The 16,322-nt window shown below is 39.7% G+C and overlaps 1 pseudogene; it reads left to right on the forward strand.

Moving 5' to 3' along the window:
- The first annotated feature begins 470 nt into the window (after nucleotides 1-470).
- The window catches only part of LOC128129119 (ATP-dependent RNA helicase FAL1-like), a 138,106-nt pseudogene continuing 122,254 nt past the window's right edge, over nucleotides 471-16,322 (forward strand).

A 16,322-nucleotide genomic window follows, 5' to 3' on the forward strand; every position in this document is an offset into this window, starting at 1 on the left:
TCACAGTTGGTATCAGAGCATTAGTTTAAGCGAACTAGGAATATGGATTTATTTCTAGACTTAAACTTAGAATGTTAAGCGATGATTGTGAGGTGTAAGCACTAGCTTATTTAGGGAAAATTCCTAACATGCTTTCATGTGCTAAATGTTTTATGATATGCATTATATGAACAGATCTATGGTCTGTTGCCGACCGGATCTGGAAACTTTATGTGTTCAGATTTCTAAACGTTTAATCACGGTATTAGAACTGGCATATAATTTTTCGAAGAGATAAGGAGAATTACACGTCGATCATAAATAAAATCTTCTCTATCTAAATTCTCGTCACTCTACACTGGACATCTAAATTCGATGTATAGATCGACATGATGAACACTCAAAGCGGATTCGGAGATAGTAACCCGCAGCCTAAGCCTCAAGCGATTGAGCGTACATGAGAAGTAGAAGTTGCACCCGAGCCAATCACGATGGAAGGAGTACAGGCAATGGTGCGGATGATGTTGGATCAACAGATGAGAGAAACAAGGTGCTTAATTCAACAAAGTAAGGACGAACTTACTGTGCCAGTACGCCAAGCACCCGCTCTTGAGGCAACCATCTGGGTTGCTAAGTCTGTCGGAAAGAAGATCAACGATAGGATCGCCAACAAAGTTGAAGTTGGCAAGAAGAGGAAATTTGAGGGATCTTCAAAGTCCAACAGGAAAAACTTATCTTCACAGTCTAGAGGAGGAAGAGGTAAAGAAAAATGGTGTAACAGGAAATGCCCTAAGGAAGTGACCTGCTTTAAATGCGGGAAGATTGGTCATAATGCCCATAAATGCTCAACCAAGGAGGAAGTTTGCCTCAAGTGTAGTGGAGTGGGACACTTCAAGCAAGATTGTCCAATGAGAGCAACAACACCAAATGTACTGCTAAAGCACTATGAGGGATATGATGAGAAGGTGACTTGCTACAAATGTGGAAGGATAGGGCATTACGCCAGCAAGTGCATGTCTAAGAGTAAGGTGTGCTATGGATGTAACAAAGAAGGACATTTACGTAGGGACTGCCCGAAGAAACATGAAGCAGCTGACAAGGTAATCAAAAGTGAGGATTGATATCCAGAGATCAAGCTATGAATGTAAACATAGTATGGTAGGGGTAGCCTAATAGAGGCACGATCTAGGGTGAACTTGAACATCTATGTAATAGTTTCAAGAAATAATAAAGCCTTCGTTTTGTTATCTGATGTGTTAAACTATTATGTGATTTTCTTGTATGGTGACATGGAAAACTGCGAGACAATACTTGGGACGAGTATGAGTAGGTGTGAAAGGTAGTAGATGCATATACTACCGGAAGCACAGGACTCACACTTGGATCAGGGAAAGTCACAAGGTTACCGAGAAGCCAATAATTGATTCCGTTTTATTCAAGTATGTCGTTACCATTGTTTCGGTAATGACTAAAAAGAGTGTTGATATTCCGACCCGAGTGGTCATATCAAATCGAGTCCGACTACGATAAGTATGTTGCGTGGTTCAGAGAACCAAGTTCGATGTAGCGTCCGACTTAAACCAAACGATTGAAATCAAAGCGATCAATAGAAGTATCGCACTCGTTGTTAAAGAAGTTGGTAGTGTGATTATATCACATTAGAACATGAAGGAAGGCATAGTTTGTTTTAGAATTTAACTTTAGGAGACCTAAGTCTAAGTGTTGCAACATACGATGATAGGTCATTAGAATATGACACGACGATCCATAGTAGTGGTAAAAGAAATCATCTCAAGTTCGTATCCAGTAAGGATCGAGATTGTGACTTAAAGGTCATAATTTGGAGTCTAACCTGAGGTAGAGAGCAGGTGTACGATCAAGTACTGCTTACAGTCAATAAGTCTAAGAGATAGACTTGAAGGAATATAGAAGATATAATTATTACCTAGGATGAAGAGATGACTTATGGAGTCATTATACGACCATGTTTCGTTGATGATTCCGGGACGTAATCATCCTAAGGGGGAGATAATTGTAACGCCCGTAGATCCGGGCTAGGCAATTTAGAGGCAATAGGGGTCGAAAACGACTTTTCGACAAAAGATTATTTAGAATAAATAATCTTAACCAAGTTGTGGAATATGTCACAAGGTTTCCGTACATATAAAGAACGCCAAAATCCGAGTTATAACGAAGAAGTTATGGCCCGTCGAAGTTTTACGGCAAAACCGACACGGCACCGGGAAGCGTAAATAGTGAATTTATGATAGAGCGAGATTTAGCCTTAGAAATCTAAACGAAAGTTGTAGAATATGTTAAACTAAGAGTGTCGATAAAAAGAACGCCCAAATCTGACTTCGTATGAGGAAGTTATGATTTTTCTAAGATTCGGCTTAGTAGTGCACGGCCCGAAACTCGAATTTTAGTTCGAGCGGTTTTTGGCTTACGCGACCTAAATGAGAGTTGAAGATCTCATTAATAGGAACTCAACGGTAAAAAGATGGACGAAAACGGAGTTCGTATGAAGGAGTTACGAATTCTTCGCGGTCATTTAACAATCTAAACTCCTCCTACTGTTAAATTTGAGATCGGTCGAGAATTAGCCGACGAAGTCTAAACGAAAGTTGTAGATCTTGATTTTACCTACGCGTGGATATAAAGAACGTCGAAAACGGAGCTCGTATGCGAAATTTATGATTTTTCTAAGTTCGAAGGCTGTTACGCGATAGGGGGTGACGTGGCACCACCAGAATTGGACACGTGGCACCACCAGAAGGTTGCCACATGCACCAACTCGGTGAGTCATGACTCTAACTCGGCGATTCCATCAGATTTCTCCCCTATAAATAGAGGTGTCGGGTTCCATTCATTCTCACCCCTCAACCTTCTTCTTTCTCTCTCTAAACTCTCTCTCTAAGCCTCCCTAACCCCCCAAAGCCTAGGGTAACTCCCTAGCACGAGGCGGAAGCCCCGGAGCGCCCGACGGCTCCGAGAAAAGAGCCTTTCGGCTCTGGAACGCTGCTCCAGCGAAGCCCGGTTTTGCGAAAAACCCGCTGTAAGTGAGCTGTACCTACCCTATCTTTAGTATAGCTTATGTTTTAATATAGTAACATTATTAGGAACTTATAATGAGTATTTGGGCTATTATTATGAGTTATATTGAGTGTTATTTAACGCTTATATAATAATAATAATAGCTAGACTATTAGTTTGTCGCGGTTATCGTTAGACTAAACCCTAGTGGTATTGATACTAGGTTTTCTCGAAGGAAAATTGTTTTGAGAGTATCGAAGCGCTGTCCGAGTGCTGAATCACCACCTTTCAGGTGAGTGCATAGTCCTGTTCATCTTACACATAGATATGAAGTATTTTAATATAAATTACGTGCTGTGTGTGCATATTGTCTGAATATTTGCTGTCTATGCTGGGTGAAAGATTTTTATACATATTTTAAATTATTTAAACTGTATATGTATTTTATATCTACAAAATGTGTTGGGTAAAACATGGGTAGATGAAATAGTTGTTTTGTGATAACACGATGGGAGACATCAATGTTGTCAGTGATCCAGTCATCTAGTGGAGTATAGATGATGACCATGGACGATACTAGACAGTCCGGTGGAACGCTAGCAGGCTCGTAACCTGTAGGTGTTTTTGAACTAGGTGCTCATTAGGTATTTTTGAACTGAGTGTGTTCACTAGGTATCTTTGAACTGAGTGTGTTCACTATGTTTCTTTGAACTGAGTGTGTTCACTAGGTATTTTGAACTAAGTGTGTTCACTAGCTACTTTTGAACTAAGTGTTTACCAGATGTTTTGGACTACGTGTTCACCAGTTGTAATCTATAAGCTTTGGTAACGATGGACTTCGTGCCGATTCCTTAGGATAATCCTTAGGAATGAATGAACGAGAAATAGCTGATTCTTAGGGTAGATCCTTAAGAGTAAAGAAGATAATGGGGATGGGTAATTGGGTTTAATTGCTTGATTGTTTAAACATAATAATTATATTATTGTGGGTTGAAAACCCTATGTACTCACCAGGTTTCCCAACCTGACCCACTCAGTTTATTTATATCACAGGTGTTGATATGAAGTCACATTACACTGAGAGATTAAAGAGATGTAGATCACTAGAGTAAATAAATGTAAGTTCCGTTTATGCTTATGTTCCTGTATTGACAATGACATCCCAAAAGTTTTAAAATGAAATAAATACGTTTCCTCGAAAATGTTTTAATAACGTATTTACCATGTTTTTCTGGGAACAAATTTCGCAACCTTTTATTAAAACGAAGTACTCTGATTTTCATAAAGCATAAACAAAATCGGTCTTTTCAGGCCGTGATTTTGGGGATGTCACAATATTCAACCCTTTTTTTATCCATTCCCTTGTTTTAGACTTTGCTAGACGTATTGTTCATTTGATACTGTCTGGAGTCTGTATTCCTTTGTTGACTTTGCTAGCTGTATTCGTTCATTCGATACTGTCTGGAGTCTGTGCTTCCTTGTTTTAGACTGAACCAGGCGTATTGTCCATTCAATACCCTCCTGGATGGAGTCTATGATTTACTTATTTTTGACTTTGCAAGGTGTCTCGCCTGAAGTCTATGATTTATTTACCTTTAAGCTTTGCAAGGCTTCCCGCCCTGAGTCTAGATTTTATTTACTTTTAGCCAACAGTGTTTCTGCTGAGGATAGATATGATTTTCCCTTATTATTTTTACTTGAGGCTTTTCTCACAACTCCTTTAAAGTAAAAACGATATTTTGATACTGATAGTACTTTTGGGGAAATTACTCCTTAAACATAAAACAATTGGGTCTTGGTGGAAGACTGCTTTTATTTAGAAAATATAGGATTTTCTAGAAAGAATTCTAATACACTATATACTCTAAACCACCATCTTTCATGAGGTTATTTTGAATAAAAATGTGTATTTATACTAATGTCATTAAATACTTATGAATTCACCAACATTATAAAAATGTTGATACTCGCTTTCAAAATAACTTGTATTCTCAGGTCATCGATAGACAGGTACATCCCGGGAACTTTTGCGAAGTCAACCTAGTACCAAGCTACATCTAAGTCATTCTCTGTATTTACTTTGGTGTTACTATGAAATGTAATCTATGTAAAATTATTACTATTAATGCAATGGTTGTTGTACTTTGATTACTATACTGCATATGTTGTGATACTTGACATGACATCCTCCACCCCAAAACGTATTCCGTCGTTCTCAGTTTTGGGGTGTGACAAACAAAGTCCGCACACTTCCTGCATATCAAAGAGACTGATGTGACAACCCGATATTTCAACTCTTTGTAATGACCTAAAAGGTCAAGTATTGTAACCACTTTTGAGTTAATAAAATTAACTTTGATAATAAAATGTCCAAAAAGTTTCTATTTAAATTCCTTCTATGCTTAAATGTCATTAAACCATGGTCGTACGTAAAAAGAACGCCAAAATCCGACTTCGTATATTGAAGTTATGATTTTTCCAAGTTCAGCTTAGCAACAGACAGCTAAAAACTCGAATCGGAGATCGAGCGACTTTTGACCGGAATGACCAAAACGAGAATCGAAGGTCTCGACAATGGTATTTCAGCGGTAAAAAGTCTGGCAAAAACCGACGTCAGATAAAGAAGTTATGAATTTTTAAAGAAATTCCTTAATCACGTCATTTTAATAAATAAATAATAAAAATAATTTCGGAATTTGCCAACGGAGTCTAAACGAAAGTTGTAGAGCGTAGTCTCACCTACGCGTGGATATAAAGACCATCGAAAACGGAGTTCGTATGAAGAAGATATGATTTTTTTGAAGTTTATTAAATAAATTATATATAAATTTAATTCAAAATCCGGTAATATCCGAAGGAGGAGTCAGCGTCCTCATCCGAGGTACGCACCGCGTAACCCCGTACGCCCTGCGTACCCGAGGTCCTTGGTCTCGGTCCGTCCACGTCGCCCCTATGCGAAGCTATCTAACCTGCCATCCCATCCGACCCGCCCCATCCGATCCGTCTCATCCGAAGCCGAGGCAGTCGAGGACTCGGTCATGCATGACGTACGAGTACGCGCTGCGTACTAGCGTACGCCCCGCGTACCGAGGCTTCTCAGACCCCCTATAAATAGAAATGCGAGGGTTCCGGAAAAATCACCCCATTTCTCTCCTTTCTCTCACGATCTTGCCTCGTTTTCCGTGCCCGCACTACCCCTAAGCTTTGGTCTTTTTGCTCAAGTCCCGAGGGTCGATTTTACTCCCGAGATTCCCGAGAATCCCGAGAAAAATCCGTTTCCCAAGACGAAACTCTGCCCGGTTTTCCATCTCGCTATCTTCAAACTTTCAAGTGAGTTCATACCCCTTAATTAACCCTTTTTAATTATTCTAAATGCTTTTATATGCTTTCGAAGGGGGAGGGGGAATACAAGTAAAACACACGACTACTATCGGGTGTTATATATAAAGATTTTTATACACTTTCATTAAGTAGAATCATATGTGATTTATAAACTATATAGGGAACTTTCATATATATATATATATATATATATATATATATATATATAATATGTTATATTCCATCTTTTGAAATATAAATTGTTGTAATGCATGTATAAATTAAACATTTTATTAGATTATATGTATACTTGCCTATCTTAGACTCTACACCAAAAATCTATGCTTTCATAACAAATGATTCCTTTTCTAGGTATTTCTAAACAAACGAGACACACTTTTAGAAAACTATAATAGGTATAGTTTTACGAAGAAATTCCTAACTCTTATGTACTAGAAACATGAATTTCAAGAAGTCACTTTCATATACAAAAACAAACGAAACATTTTAACAAGTAGATCTGTTTTTATACACCGGTTTATGTGAGACACTAACTTCACGTACGTTCGAGTACACATTTCAAGTCCTGTATTATATACCAGAATCCCTTGGAGGGGGAGCATGGTGTTTGTGTATAGATCTATACGGGCTTGACAACCCGCGCCCTGACTGTTAGCTGCAGTCCACCGTTTGGGGTGACAAACGTCATAACATTCCAACGCCTGAAGAACGTTGTGTATAGGCATTCCGAGTCAATAGTATGGTTATAAAACTCACATGGGGTATTAAAAATGCATTGATTTACAAGGTTTTCAAAACACATTGGTTATTTTACACTTACATACATTTTAGAAAACAAACATTGGTCTTGAGTGAAGGCTACTTTTATACTAGTAGAAAATATAGGATTTTCTAAACACAAACAAACAAAGACAAAACATTTCATTTCAAACAAACATTGTCACTTAAATACTTATGAAACTCACCAGCTTAAATGTTGATCTACTCTTTTAAAATTACTTGTATGTCCCAGGGAATCAGTAATTTCAGGTATCATTATGCTTTTGATGAAGGGATGCTGCGGCGCCAGTTTAATCTCATATTTTGACATCATATTGTAATTGGATTTGAACATGTAACTTTTGACAAATGTAAACTTTCAATTATATATATGATGGTTGTATTGCTTTCTTTACTATGTATTCATTTGTTACGTTACCACATGAAGTCATCCGCCCCCGAACGTTTCCGCCGTTCAGGTTTGGGGGTGTGATAGATTGGTATCAGAGCAATGTTTATAGTGAACTAAGTATATCGAACCACATAAGATATACAAACTATAAATGCTTAAGGGACTAATACTCTCTGACAAAACAATTCTTCTTTTTACGCTTAAGCAGCGTTGCGTTTAACTTAAATTGATAGTTCATTTAAGTACAATTACATGCATACCACAAATTATTTTCGTGATATCCAACTATACAAGTATTTAGACAAGTTGACACTATGATTGAGACTCGATATATGTAATCAGATTTTGGACAAATATAGCGTGATCAACTATATTTGCCCGAGATTGGACCAACGTATATCGAGGATGATCGTAGTAAGCAACAAGTCAAAACTTACCAAACCGTTACTAGAATCAAACACAAGAATTTAAATACTATAGGAGTATTTGCTATCTAAACTAGTTTAACTTACATGTTTTGCATGTTTCAACTTTATTCAATTCTTATAACCCTATTTCTCGTACAGTCAAATGGCTGGATTTCACCACCCTGGCGACCCCTACTTTCCCAACCAAGGCAACGGAGGATGGATCGAAGATGATCCCGAGGAGGACGAGGAACCCAGAGAAGTGGGTGATGACTCCGGTACCGACTCAGAGCCGGAAGTGATCGATCCACCACCCATTCAACCTCCCATCTTCGTAAGGAACTTTCAAGGACCGACTCTCGTCTGGGGAAGTCACCTCCATCATTGGAGCCAACAACAAGGCATATGCCCTCCCTACGGCATGTGCCGGGACTTCTATGATGTCCGCGGTGGAGGTTCGGCTGATCGGGCACTCCCAGTAATGGTGGGTAAGCTAGCCAACCAGTCCTATCAGTCCGGAGTTCAAGCTAGCCGACTCCGGGATGTCAACGTGGAAGTACAGGTTCACACTTCTGACATCCGTAGGCTGGACAAGATACAAGACAATGCTCAACTCCAAACCGAGGCATTCCAAGTGCAAATGATTGCAGCCCTCGCTGAACTGAGGGAACAACAAGCCGCTTTTGATAGGCGTCTAATGGAGTCAAAGCAATCAGATGCATAGTCAACCTCCAAGCGCAACCTGCATCGCAAGTAGTGCTTGTCAAAGACTCAAATTTTGTTATAGCTTAGGACATCGGCTAAAAGTATTTAAATTTCTCGAACTTTGTAATCGGAGAACCTTATAGGGGTCAAATTTTCATGATCGTTGTAACAACTTTTATATTAATATAAGTGACACTATTATTACTACGTTGAGTAGTTCGTTCAAACATTGAAAAGTCTTTGAGAAAACAGATACTTGTTTCATACTTTCAGTCTTACAAATAACTTTCAAGACTCATACTATCATCTGTTGTTGAACTATAGCGATTTAGTTCATGAGACACATACATTTTCTATTCTATGGAATTCTTATCTTTACCTTTTCAACCTATAGTTGAAGGATGCTTTCGCGTAGGAATCCAAGGCGAAGCAACGGTGGGGAAGCACCTGTACCACCACCACCTCCACCACCTTAATTTGATGCTGTTATGTTCCAAGCAGCAGTCACCGCAGCGGTGGCAGCTGCCATGTCACAGATCAATAACTCGAGTACTAATGGCTCGGGATCTGGCACACACCCATCCAACCATGGCGAGAGTCATGGACCACCTTGAGAATGCACCTATAAGGACTTCACTAATTCCAAGCCCCGGATGTTTTATGGAACTGGTGGTGTGATGGCCCTGAGGCAGCGGATTGAAAGGACGAAGGCAATCTTTGAAATCTGCTCCTGTCCCGAGCACAGCAAAGTCAAATTTGCAACTTTCACCCTTATTGATAAAGCTTTAACTTGGTGGAATGGCCACGTTAAAGTACTTACCCTGATAGTGGCAAACTCCATAAGCTAGGAGAGCCTAAAAGCCATGATGATGAGAGAATACTGCCCACGGGGAGAGATTCAAAAGCTCGAACACGAACTATGGACTCTCGGAATGGTTGGTACCGACATCGCTACTTATACCAACATACTCTACGAGCTGGCAATCCTTTGTCCAGATATGATTGCTCCCGAGAGCAAGAAATTAGAAAGGTACATCTGGGGACTGACGCCCCAAATACGATCAAGCGTGTTAGCTTCCAAACCTGACACCTTTGAAAGTACTAAGGAACTAACACAATATCTGATTGACTACGGAGGTCATCAGAACTCAACCACTTCTGCACCAGAACCACAGAAAGGGAACAACAACAACAACGAAAACAACAACAACAACAACAACAGGAAGAGAGTATGGAATAAAGGGAAGGGTGGGTCTTCCCAAGAGCCCGCAAAGAAACAACTGGTTTCAGTGAATGCTGCCACTGTACCTACTACAGCTCCTACAAATGCCTACCCAACAAAGCCTTATGTAGGTAACCGTCCAAAGTGCACCAAATGCACTTACCACCACCATGGACCTTGTCGGGAAATGCAGTGCGCCAACTGCAACAGAAAGGGACACACATCCCATTTCTGCAAAGACCCCGCAAAGCCGATCACTCAAGTTCCCAGTGCAGGTGTAGGGAAGACTTGCTACGGTTGTGGCGAGGTGGGCCACTGCAAGAGGAACTGCCCTAAGGCAGTAGGCACCGGCGGTGTGGGACGAGTTTTGGCTACAGGCCACGACGAAGCTGTAGTTGACCCAACCATAGTTGCCGGTACGTTCCTTCTCGATAATTCATATGCATGCATATTATTCGATAGTGGAGCGGAGAGAAGCTTCGTGAGTCAAAACTTTATTCATTTACTTAAACCTAAACCTAGCAAGTTAGAAAAATCATTCACTGTAGATATGGCCAATGGAAAAACCGAAAACACTAACTACATATACATGGGATGTACGTTAACTTTAGATGGCCATTCTTTTCCAATCAATCTCATGCCGGTCCAAATTAAAAGTTTCGACATCATAGTCGGCATGGATTGGTTGAGTCTTCTTCGCGCCGACATCATGTGCTTTGAGAAAGCAGTCCGTCTTAATCTCCCTAACAATGAAACATTAATTATCTACGGCGACAAATCAAGTACAAACCTTCACATCATTTCGTGCATCCAAGCTCGAAAGTGCTTGCGGAAGGATTGTCGAGCATTCCTAGCGCACATCGTTGATACAAGTCAAGAACTGAAGGACATCAAGAACATCTCGGTAGTACGCGACTTTCCCGATATCTTTCCAGAAGAACTACCAGGATTACCACCACAACGCCAAGTTGAATTCAGAATCGACTTAGTTCCAGGGGCTACCCCAGTAGCGAAGTCGCCTTATCGTCTCGCACCAGCAGAGATGCAGGAACTTTCCAGTCAACTTAATGAACTCCTTCAAAAAGGATTTATAAGACCAAGTTTCTCACCTTGGGGAGCACCGGTCCTGTTTGTAAAGAAGAAGGACGGATCGTTCCGTATGTGCATCGACTACAGAGAGCTGAACAAACTTACTGTCAAGAACCGTTATCCTCTACCCCGTATTGACGACCTATTCGATCAACTTCAAGGAGCAAACTACTTCTCAAAGATAGATCTACGATCCGGATATCACCAATTACGAGTTCTAGAGGGGGATATTCCAAAGACAGCTTTCCGAACTCGTTATGGACACTACGAATTTGTAGTGATGCCGTTCAGATTAACCAATGCACCATCAGTATTTATGGACCTAATGAATAGGGTATGCCGTCCTTACTTGGATCAGTTCGTGATCGTCTTTATCGATGATATACTTGTCTACTCCCGAAGTGAGGAAGAGCATAGTCAGCACCTACGAAAAGTCCTAGAAACACTGCGAACGGAGAAACTCTATGCGAAGTTCTCTAAATGCGAATTTTGGATTCGAAAATTAGCGAGAAAGGTATACACGTGGACCCCTCCAAAATTAAGGCCATTGAGAACTGGTCGGCACCAAAGACACCTACAGAAATTCGTCAATTTCTAGGTCTCGCTGGCTACTATCGCAGATTCATAAAGAACTTCTCTAGCATTACGAAACCTCTTACTACATTAACCCAGAAAGGCGTGGCCTTTGGCTGGGAAGCGAAACAAGAGAAGGCATTCCAGAAGCTAAAACAGGCCTTGTGCACCGCACCGATACTATCCCTCCCCGAAGGGATAGAAGACTTCGTAGTGTATTGCGATGCGTCAAATCAAGGACTTGGTTGTGTTCTTATGTAGAGAGGGAAGGTTATTGCTTATGCCTCCTGACAGCTTAAGACACACGAAGTGAACTATACGACACACGATCTCGAGTTAGGAGCAGTGGTATTTGCTCTGAAGATCTGGAGGCACTACTTATACGGAACAAAGAGTACTATTTTCACCGATCACAAGAGCCTTCAACGCATTTTCGATCAGAAGGAACTCAACATGCGACAACGATGATGGGTTGAGTTACTAAATGACTACGAATGCGAAATTCGTTATCATCCTGGCAAGGACAACGTGGTAGCTGACGCCCTCAATCAAAAGGAATACACTGGTCGGAGAGTCAAATCTCTAACTATGACTATCCATTCCCACTTATCCACACAAATTAAGGAGGCAAAAATTGTAACAACCCGAAATTTCATATCACTTCTTGTACCTCAACTTGTAATCCAATTCGATCAACCAAACGTCATTTTCAAATTCGTTTTGATTTTGCCATTTTATTAAGTCATTAGTTATATCAATCTAAAATGACTTAATGGGTGTCTTATTACATTTAGAAATCATTTTAACATCCCACTTTAGTAATCGGAATAATTATAGAATCGACTGTATCGAGTCACGACAAATTGGTCGAGTATGACCAAAAGCCTCACTTAACGTCGGTATCGGGTAAAATTCCGTCGTGTCCAATTCTCGAACACTATATAAAGTGTTCTAAGACTTCATTTGAAGCCTTTGGCCAATTTTTCACTAAACTCTCACAACCTCTCTCTTCAAGCTAGAATTAAGGTCCAAATCTCAAATTTAAGGCTTCAAATCTCTAAGGTACTTTCTTTAGCTTGTATTGTAACCTTCTTAGCCTTCAAATTAGAGTTCAAAGCATGGATTAAGACCACATTCATGAGTTTACGGCCATGGAGCCTTCATGGGCCGTAAACTCATATATCATGGGTTTTTAAGCCCTAAATTCACTCCTAAGCAATTTTGGACTTTAGTTATGGCTTAATGGCTTCATGGACAAGACTTTTATCATTTAAAACATAGATTTTGAGCCATTTGAAGGAGTTTACGGCCAAGGCATAAGCTTGGGCCGTAAACTCGTGTAAATGAGGTTTTCATGAACTTAAACCCTTCCAAATCATAGTTGGGACTTAGATATGACATTAGGGCTTGCTAATCTAGACTTGGAACACTTTAAACATGATTTTTGGGTGATAAAAGTGAGTTTACGGCCAAGACATATTCTTGGGCCGTAAGCTCCTCTTAAATGGTGATTTAGTGCCTTAAAACATGTCAAAATGCTTTCAAACTCAACCAATTACTTTGTAGTAAAATCTAGATGCATCTAAAAATAGTTTAAGGGTTTGTAACACATCAAAAATGTCACTTATAGGAGTTTACAGCCTAGGAACATACCCTTGGCCGTAAACTCATAAAACTTGCTTAAGGATGCATCAAATTCACTTATATGGCTTGTATAAAATTTTAGAATCACATGTGATTGTTTTTAAGCATCAAAAACTAACTTTTCATGAGTATAAGAGAGTTTACAGCCATAGAACATGCCTCTAGGCTGTAAACTCCCAAAAATAAGTTCAATGGTGTTCTAAATTCATTCAAGGCTTGGAAAATTAACTAGAATCACATGTGATTGTCCTTTGTAGCTTAAAACTAATCATTCTTGGCCATGGGTGGGTTTACGGCCATAAACTCCAAGAGTATGGCCGTAAACTCCCTTTTAAACGGTGTTAATTCATTCCAAGTGTTCCAAGGCATTTTTAGATATCCATTCTAGCAACCCTTATGTCCATTTAAGCCCTTAAACCTTTAAAATCACACCAACTTGAGTTTACGGCCGTAAACTCATGTGTGGGTGTGTTTTGTGGTTGCAAACTCTTTAAAATGTTTACTCTTGGGGAGTAAACTCAAGTCCCAAGTCACTAGTGCCATTACAAGTCCGAAGATGTCACCTGGGTCACTCCAAACGCTCGTTATGAGGTGTTTAACCTCGTTGGAATGTAATGTTCCATATAATTAGTGAATGTATCCCTAATTGTATATATATGGACATTATTTCATTTTACATATGGACATCACGAGTAAACAATCCCCGAACCAACGTCTAGTATCCAAAACCGACGCATTTCCGAGTCCGGTGAGTTCATACCCCTACCCTTTTTCACTGTTTTTCACTGTTTTCAGGGGGGGAACACAAGCAAAGTACAAGGGTTTTCTTGTACTCAAAACTTATTTTCATATGTGTGTGTTTCACATTTCATATGCTTTTAATATTGATTACACAACTGATAACTAGTAGAATATACAGATCACTTAAACATTTATTTGTGAAATGGGTTTTATAAACTGTTATGTTTTATATATTTCACAAATGGTTTCCACACTTTATCAGTTAAAAGCATGACATTATAATATGAACAATATAATTCGTACACTGTCTTGTCCTCGGTAACATTCCACAGAGATACGCGAATGGAGGATTGCCCTATTATTACTAGTAAATTTGTTATTCCATATGATTGGAGACACGTCCTCGGCGAACACTCCTCAGAGATATGCGAGTGGAGGACTACACCTGTAACCAGAATCTCTGGAATTTAGAGAGCGTGACTTGAGTGTATAGATCTATACGGGGCTGACTACCCCACACCTGGCTGCTAGCTACAGCCGAACCGAAATGGTTCAAGGGTGACGAAAGTCATAAGGATTGTGGACTACTTATTGCCACAGGTTCAGTCTTTAGTATGGTTATGGAACTCGCAACTAGGATAACAGAGATTTACTTATAGTAATAATGAACCACTTACTACATTTTTCAGATAACCAGGATTCAGTTTACATCTTTCACATCTTTTACATCTTTACATAAGGTAACTAACATTCAGGAAGGTATGGGACCTTCCTGGGAAACTTGTACATAACCAGGTTTAGCAGAATACATCTTTCACATTAAAAACCAACATACAGGAAAGCATGGGGCATTCCTGGGTAACATATACATAACCAGAAAAGGGTAACCAACTGAATAACATTACATCTTTTACAATAACTAACAATTTAGGAAAGTATGAGACTTTCCTGAGAATACACTGGTACATAAAAAGAATAGAACAATGAAGTGGATAATCATACTATATTTTACTTTTTTGATACAACAATCAACTTTTAAGAAAAAATGGTATTTTCTTGGTGTGTGTTATATTTTCAGAAACAGAAAGGAAACATAAACATTTTCACAAAACAAAACTACTTATGAACTCACCAGCATCATGCTGATTTTTAAACTGCTTGTGTTCTCAGGTCAAAGATAGTACAGGTACCCGAAGACTTACTTAATTCAGGATTGTGTGCGTGCAAGGCTCGTTCGTTTTGTTTATATCTAAAATTATGTATCACAACTGTATAAACTGTGTCTTTTGAAACAAATTATAAAACTTTTAATATGTAATGTAATGTTTGTTTCACTTTACTTACTATGTACATTGGATTTGATACTCAACGTGGAGTCAACCCCGGAAATGTTTCCGCCTTCGGTTTTCGGGGTGTGACAAATTGGTATCAGAGCCCTTGTTTATAGTGAATAAAGTATACCAAACCTTACATGGTATAAAACTATAAACACTAAAGGGCCTAAGTGCTCTGAAATAAAAGTATCTTCAGACTACAAGTATTTTCAAAAATATACAAGTATACCAGACCATCGAAATTTGTATCTATAAGTAGAACAAAACATAAGTAAATGGGTGTTGTGTATTGCAGTTAAACCTGGGCAGTTATGTAGTCATGTCTAGGGTCAATATAGCCTGGCCAACCATATTCATTCGAGACACGGCCAAAATGTGCTTGGGAGTGACTGTGGTATGCGGCATGCCTAAAACTTACCCTAATACCACAAACATCGAGCCAGTATCGTAGCAAACCATGAAATACTATGGGAGTATTTCTCGAATCATCGTACATGTATAGACCCCCGATCATTCCGTTAGCGATAGTTTACTTGCTTCAATAACTCTTTCCTGCTTTATCGCTTAATTGGAAATTAATATCTGTCATATCTCTCGATTCAGAGGACTTATCATCCTCTCTCTTTATTGATCTTAATAGATCAAGATGCCTCCCAGGAAGAGACCCAGCTCCAACAACCCTCCGCCACCTCCTCCTGAAATCGATCCCGTGTTATTTCAAACAGCTGTTACCGCCGCGGTGGCAGCTGCCATGTCCCAGCTCAATACCGGTGGTTCAGGAGGTAGTAATCAAAATCAAGATGTTAATCAGGAACGCCATAAGGAGGGTTCCTATAAGGACTTCATGAATGCGAAGCCTTCTTTCTTCAATGGCACTGGTGGTGTCATTTCCTTATCCCGATGGTTCGAGAGAATCGAATCCATCTTCGAAATCTGTGCTTGTGATGAGTCTGATAAGGTCAAGTTCGCAGCTTGTACCTTCCTTGATAAAGCATTGACTTGGTGGAATGGCCGAGTCAAATCCTTAACTCTCCCTGTAGCCAATGCCATGGGCTGGGAGGCTATGAAAGAACTTCTCCTTG

This window comes from Lactuca sativa, chromosome 9, assembly GCF_002870075.4.
Source record: "Lactuca sativa cultivar Salinas chromosome 9, Lsat_Salinas_v11, whole genome shotgun sequence".
Lineage (NCBI taxonomy): Eukaryota > Viridiplantae > Streptophyta > Magnoliopsida > Asterales > Asteraceae > Lactuca > Lactuca sativa.